The sequence below is a fragment of the Podarcis tiliguerta genome, assembly GCF_965153285.1.
Source record: "Podarcis tiliguerta genome assembly, chromosome: 3".
NCBI classification, from domain to species: domain Eukaryota; kingdom Metazoa; phylum Chordata; class Lepidosauria; order Squamata; family Lacertidae; genus Podarcis; species Podarcis tiliguerta.
In genome coordinates, this window is record NC_139536.1 from 64,405,867 (window position 1) to 64,413,299 (window position 7,433).

Consider the following 7,433-nt stretch of genomic DNA (forward strand, 5'->3'; position numbering starts at 1 on the left):
TACTTTGTTTAGGATTAAAGCCTTAATGTCCCTTCTCGCACACCCAAGGTCACGCCCAGTTACTCATTTCGTAAATCTGAAATAACTGCTAAGCGTCTTCCTTTCACAGATTTCTAACTAGAGCATGAATCTGAAATCCGAGCTGTGATATTTGTAAGTTATATCATCCTCTTAATTCTAGAGCTGATGTACGTTTAAAACAATAAGTGTGTGTATGGGGGACAAATTAGTTCATTCACTTCTCTTCTTCCTTTTCTTCTTTACTTACAACCCCCATCACAAAGATCATGGCTCGGGAACCTCCAGATGTTGCTGGACTACAACTCCTATCACCCCTGACCATTGGCCTTGGTATCTGGGACTGATGACAGGTTCCCCACAGGTGACAGCAATAATGCTCCCCCCTGACATTCTTCAGAAATACAATTGATTTCCTTTGTGTGTGCACAGACAAGTACCACACTGTTGTGTTTGCTTATCAGAAAAAGCAAAACTCATAAGAGAGCTCATTTTAAGTTGCAACCAATTCATGTTATTGGTTAATTGATTTTTAATATTTATATCTTTGTATCCCACCCTTCAAATGTAAAGCATTCCCAAGCCACATTGCTGGACAATGGCAATATATAGATGGGTGGAGAATTTGGACATTGATTAAATAATAGATCAGTGGTTCCCAAATGTTTCCCATACTGGCCACTTGAAAATTACAAGGGGCCTGGTGGACCACTTAATGATTTTTCTGGCTATTGTAAATGAGAACATAATGTTGGATCAGACCAATGGTCCATCTAGTCTAGCATCCTGTTCTCACAGTAGTTAACCAGTTGCCTATGGGAAACCAGCGAATAGAACAGGAGCACAAGAGCACACTCTCCTCCCTTGGTTTCCAGCAACTGTCTCCAATTGTGGAGGTAGAGCATAGCCATAATGGTTAATAGCTGCTAATAGCCCTCTCCTCCATGAACAAGTGTAATACACTGTGCTAGATGCAGTAGGATCATTAGGGTTTTTTTTGCTTATTTTATTTCTTATGTTTTGTTGTTGTTTAGTCGTGTCCGACTCTTCGTGACCCCATGGACCAGAGCACGCCAGGCACTTCTGTCCTCCACTGCCTCCCAGAGTTTGGTCAAACTCATGCTGGTAGCTTTAAGAACACCATCCAACCACCTTGTCCTCTGTCGTCCCCTTCTCCTTGTGCCCTCCATTTTTCCCAACATCAGGGTCTTTTCCAGAGAGTCTTCTCTTCTCATTAGGTGGCCAAAGTATTGGAACCTCAGCTTCACGATCTGTCCTTCCAGTGAGCACTCAGGGCTGATTTCCTTCAGAATGGAGGGGTTTGATCTTCTTGCAGTCCATGGGACTCTCAAGAGTCTCCTCCAGCACCAAAAGCATGGAGGAGGAACCGGCAAGCCACTCCAGTATCCCTGCCAAGAAAACTCAATGGACAAAGACAACAGGCATATTATTTCTTATAAATTGCATTTATTCTCTTACAACTTGTATTCAATAGAATTCAATCTGTAACAAAATTATTGGTAGCCTTCTGTCTTGGGAGACAATGGAGGAGTGTGCCATTGGGAGTGAAGTCAAACTGTTGAATTACAGTGCCTGCGGTGGCTGTAGAGACTAATGTGGGAGAGACATGTTTTGTTGCAGCTGGGGCAGATGAAGGCATCCAGTTGTGCTGCTGCAGATGCACTATGATGTTTATTCTCTCTGCGTTCCTCCCAGCAGTCATTCCTCCTCTGGATACATGACTGTCTGTCTCCAGACACTGTGGTCATCTGCAAGGGATTCCCTCCTGGCGGGGTTGATGTTGCCAACCTCCTTCAGGTATCATTTGTAGACATCTTTGTAACTCAGAATAATAAAATGCAATAGAAGAAATAGAAGAAGCAATTAAAATACAGTTAAAATCCATATGAGCATTAATGCAAGGGATATGCTGTCTGCCGTCTTCAAGCACAAACCTACAGACACACCCCGGATCACCTGAAAGAAGCTTGTGGACCACAGGTGGTCCACCAGAGTGTAGGAGCCTTTATAATAGATGAACCCATCCACCTTGCGTGTTGTCAGACAGCACCAACTCATAACTGCAAGTTATGTTTTCAGGTAACATTTATATCTCCTTTGGCAGGCAGCAATGTTCCAAAGTCTCAAGTGGAGGTCTGCCCCAACCCTGCTGCTCAACCACCTTTGACCTGGACGGAGCCTAGGACTTTATGCATATAAAGCATATGCTCCAGCACTGATCTGCGATTCCTTCCCAAGTAATACAGAGAATAGCTAGCATATGATGTGGTATTCTATATATGTATTCATTTCTATGTTTACCATAATTTTTCAAGAGATGAATTTTATTCAGTTGTACATATACCTTGCCCCTAAGGCACATTTTAATTTGAAATTCATTGAGCGAAATGATGCCATCTGTGCAGCACCTTTGCGTTCTCCTCCCCTTCATTTTTCCAGTAGCTGGTGGTAATGGCTATACCAATTGTTCCAAGCAGCAGCAAAATGTGGGGATGTTTGCCAATCATTAGGCAGCCTAAGCTGCCATGAAGAAGAGGAGGAAAGTATTGTGCCATGCTCGAGCGAAACATGATGTCTGCAGAAGCAAAAAACAAAACAAAACAAACAAAATTGACAAGGTCAACTCTTGGGGAGCAAAAACTCTTTGAGACAAGAAAACAACAAGACTGTGGATGTGTGTGTGACTACACAGAAGAAAAGGGGTAGGGGGGTGAAGAGCAGATTTGGAAGTTTTGATGAATGAAGCCACCTTTCCAGAGCATGAGCCAGATTTGAACCAAATGAGAAGAAATGCATGTGTTGCTTGGTGGAATAAGAGAAAAAAAAGGAAGGAGAAGGAAGAAAGCAGAAAATGGGTGAATTGGCAAGGAGAAAAGCTGGAAGCACAGGTGAGCATAGAGGACATGAAGAAGTGAGAGGTTTGGGACACAAAATAACAATTAAACAACACCCTTAAGTCAGGGGTAGGGTGCATGTTTTCCTTTCCCTCTGTCTGTCTGCCCCCCCCCATTTCCCCCTTCTTGCTATCAAGAGCCACCAGAATTAAGCAAAGAACTACCATATTTTTTGCTCTATAAGACTCACTTTTTCCCTCCTAAAAAGTAAGGGGAAATGTGTGTGCGTCTTATAGAGCAAATGCAGGCTGTGCAGCTATCCCAGAAGCCAGAACAGCAAGAGAGATTTTACTGCGCAGCGATCCCTCTTGCTGTTCTGGCTTCTGAGATTCAGAATATTTTTTTCTTGTTTTCCTCCTCCAAAAACTAGGTGTGTCTTGTGGTCTGGCGCGTCTTATAGGGCTGTAAGATTCCCACCTGTGCTGTAAGGGGACAAGCAAACAAAAACTGCATGGCCAAATGAGAACTGATTATGCTCAGTAGCCTCAGGAGTGTTGCCAGCCAGTTGAAAATGAGATATGGGAAACTATGTTGTGTGTGGAATGGAGTATCCTGTCTAATCTGAATGTGGTGGGGTGGATTAACAGCTAAATTAATGCTCAAATATGGACAAACTCTAACTGTAGGGGTTGTCAGCTTTTTATCTGGTCTCTCTTCTACGTCCCCAACATGCAGGAATTTTGGCATGCACAGCTTTCCCTGGCATTAGGATGTAGCAAGGGTTGCAGGCAGAAGCTTTGCTCTCTTAAATTCTGCAGTTGTCAGACTACTGATAAACTACCTAAAAAGGTTGGCAGTTTTATGCAGGCATCACTCTTTAGGAAATTTGTTATTATATATCGCCCATCAATGAGGAAACCACTCTTTCATTATCAAGTGTTCTGTGCATATGGCCAAAAAGATGGGGAATTTATTGTCACTTAACAGAGCAAATTATGGATAGAGCCCCAATGGTACATACTTGGCAATACAGAATGCTTGTGAATTACTTGTGAAATTCAAATGTATAACAGATGCAAGTTAATTATGTATGAACTGCACTTCAGCATTCTGTTATGGATGTAGACTGAGTATGGAAGGCCCTACTACTTTGGTATGTTAAGATGCCATCCATTTATGATCCTACTATAAAATATAACACTTTATGATCTATGGCTGCTAGCCATGATGGCTGTGTTCTGCCTCTACTTTCTTGAATGCCAGCTGTTTCACAAGTGTGGAAAGTGTTGTTGTATTTAGGTCCTGCTTGTAGGCTTCCCATAGTCATCTAGCTGGCCATAGGATTTTGGATGAAGATGAGCCTTTGGTGTGATTCAGCAGGTCTGCTCTTATGATCCACCAGGGCAATATGTACTTAAGTGCCCAAGGATAGGCTTGGGACAGGAGGTGATGGCAAAGCTGCCCCTCTTTCTTCCCCATCCCCTTCTCCAAAGCCCCCCTAGCTGAAGCAGCAGATCACAATAAGCAGAGGGGAGAAGGAAAGCTGCACACTCTTCCAATTTTTGATTTTATATATTGTGATCTTTTTTGTGAACCACCCTGAGACCTCTGAGTATGGGGTGGTATATAATTTCAATAAAAAATAAGAAGAAGAAGAGCAAGTGGTGTATAGGCCTGCCTTTGATGCCAGGGCACCCTCTTCATCCACAGACTACTTCAGCATGGAGTTCCTGCCAAAGAGAATGGAAGGGATTTATTTCACAGCCACTCAGAGTGGAAGGGGCTGGGCCTTATACCAAGCTATTAACATTTTAACTCTTTAATATGGCTAACGATCAACAAACTTTTTTTTTCTTTTTAACCAAAGAACATCTTTTATTTGCTTAAAAGTGCCGATAATGTGTGTCACATTTCAGCCTGATGTGCATGAAAAGAAGTTGTCCTCTAGGCAGGGTGGCGAGAAGCCAGGAGGGAGGGAGGAGGTGTCGCCACGGTGTGTGTGTGTGTGGAGGGGAAATGGTGCAGCCCAAACGAACAGAATCCCCACGCCGATCCACTGACAGTCCGCGAGCCGGATCCTGAAGGCATTTTGGCCTGATCCGGCCCTTGGGCCTTAGTTTGCTGACCCCTGGTTTACTGGCTAGTCTAAACCACCCAACCCAGGAGGGTAAGCGTGATCCCAATCTTCGGATCCTGGGAAAACATTTGGGGTTGCCAAACACTGGTTTTGATTAAGAGCACCTGTAAAATATATTTACCACAGCCCTGCATACAGTTAGGCTACTTAAATCCCCAGAGATTTTAGTGGGATTTTTGCAGTCTGTCTCAAACGTGTTTACAACTACAGTATTTGTTTAAAATTGAAATGTATGGGTAGTTGATGAGAGGTGCAGTTTTAGCACATCACTAAAAATGCAATTGGGTCTGTGAAAAGCAATATAAATAATTAAAATCAGACAGGTTAATCAATAAGGCCAGCATTTGTCTGGTTCTTTAGGCCACTTGCAAATAAGCGGATTATTAGAGAAACATTTTCCCTCCCAGATTTAAGCTGCTTAGCCTTACACAGCCTGCCTAAAGAGCCAGATGTTGTTTCAGAGTGAAAAATGTTTTTCAGAGTGTTTTGTTTTTATATTAGATAGATAAGATAAATGTCAGGTATCAATAATAGACCATTATAGGGACAAAACATTTCTCTCTTTATGAGAAATCATGGCCCTGCATTCACTTGCATAATCTGATTTCTAGTCAACCAGCTTGGTGAAACTTCCCTTATCCAAAAGTCTCTCTTGTTATCTAGACTTTATTTATAGCCACAGTGTTGGTTAGCTTCTGTATGTGTTTCCCTTTATCCTCGCCCATCTCTGACCCAAATCCGGCTGACAAATGACATATTCTCCAGAAAGTTTGCCAGATATTGCAATTTCTACTGTTTCTGACAACAACAACTCAAGATAGAAGTGTTATGTTGAAATTTTTCAAGCACTGGAAAAAAAATACCTTACAACTTTAAAACCCAATATTCTCAGCTCTGCCTCAGGCTTCAGAAGCATCATTGTGACCCTTGTTACAGCTTTCATCAAGGAGCAACTGAAGGCACAGAGGGGACAAAGTGTCTTTGGGCTGTATTAATTCCCCCTTCATACACTGGAATAATCTCCATCCCCTCCCCCCTTTGGAGGAGGGGCTCTGCAGTAACAACCAGGAAAATAAATTAGTGTTTTTTTTTAAATTGGTGCACAGGTTGCATTGTTGTATTTTTCAAATCTATTCTTTGTTTTTTAGATCACACAGCACCACTTTATACATACATACATACATACATACATGCATGCATGCATACATACATACTGTTCTGAGTTTCCAGGGGAGGAAGTAGGCTGTATGTGAAATCTTCCTAACTCCTGTATCCTGCAATGTTAAAATGTAAGGCAGGCTAGCTTCCTGTGTTGCGGTGATCACCTGGGTGATGGACCCTTAAGAGAACAAAAGAAAGTTAGAGAAAGTTAGAAAGTCAAAGCCCAAGTTTAGAGTTGAAAAGTGGTAGTGATGCGACCTAAAGGTAAATCAGCAAGATAGAGAGGGAGGGAGGGGAAGAGAGAGAGTCAGAGCAACATTTGAGAGCAACATTTTATTTCTGTTTGAATCCCAAGGCTATGACTATGGGAGAAACAAGATACTTTTGGGGTGTTAATGCTGTGAACCCCTCCATCAGAGACTCAGGTTGTATATACATGTGAATAAACCATATATCATAAAGACACAACCACAGTCCAAAAGGAAACACGACCCCTGGCCTACCTGGCTGCAAGTCAGTATGCCAAGTCCAAAATCTGAGGTTCAATCCACACAAGTCCAAAGACACAGTCCAGGGTCAATCCAAGTAGCCAGGTCTGAAGTCCAGCAGTCAGGATACAATCCAGAGTCCAACCCAAAGCACAGTTCTGTGGAGGTGCAGGAGCATCCAAGTCAAGGTCCATCAACATGGGCAGTTGAGCAGACTGCCCACTTTGGAAGAATGGCAGATGAAGCTGATGGACTATATGGAGTTGGCGGAAATGACCGGCAGAATCCGAAACCAGGGAGAAGAGTTGATGGAGGAAGATTGGAAGAAATTTAAAGATTATTTACAGAAATACTATAAAATTAATGAATGTTAGAATGATGTTGGATTGAAGTTAAAGGGTTATTAGTAATAATGGGATGAAGGAATATGGAAAAATGGAAGGTTAATAGACGAAAAGCTAAAGGTAGAATATATTAAGATCAAGATAAGGATAAGGCAGAGGGAAGGGATTTGCTGAATAAATAATTGAACTGGAATGCAGAGAGGGGAGGTGTGGGGAGGTCCGGGAAATAAGCAAACGCAAGAAATATTATGAAAACTGAAATGTTTTTATTTGTTTTTGTTTTTGTATTTTTCTTTTTTCTTATGTGAAAATCTTAATAAAATATTATATATATAAAAAAAGTCAGCACCCTCAGCTCTGCTTCCCTTCTGTACTTTGCATGCTGATTGCAGCATCTGGGCTTGATGAGGCTTGTGACCCTCACCTGCTC

General features: G+C 42.1%; 1 long non-coding RNA gene across 1 annotated transcript; it reads left to right on the forward strand.

The window, feature by feature from the left end:
- The first annotated feature begins 32 nt into the window (after window positions 1-32).
- LOC310673800 lies at window positions 33-1,208 on the forward strand. The gene is made up of 3 exons (XR_014509242.1): window positions 33-153; window positions 285-382; window positions 1,053-1,208. It is a non-coding gene; the product is annotated as an uncharacterized lncRNA (long non-coding RNA).
- Window positions 1,209-7,433: the final 6,225 nt, after the last annotated feature.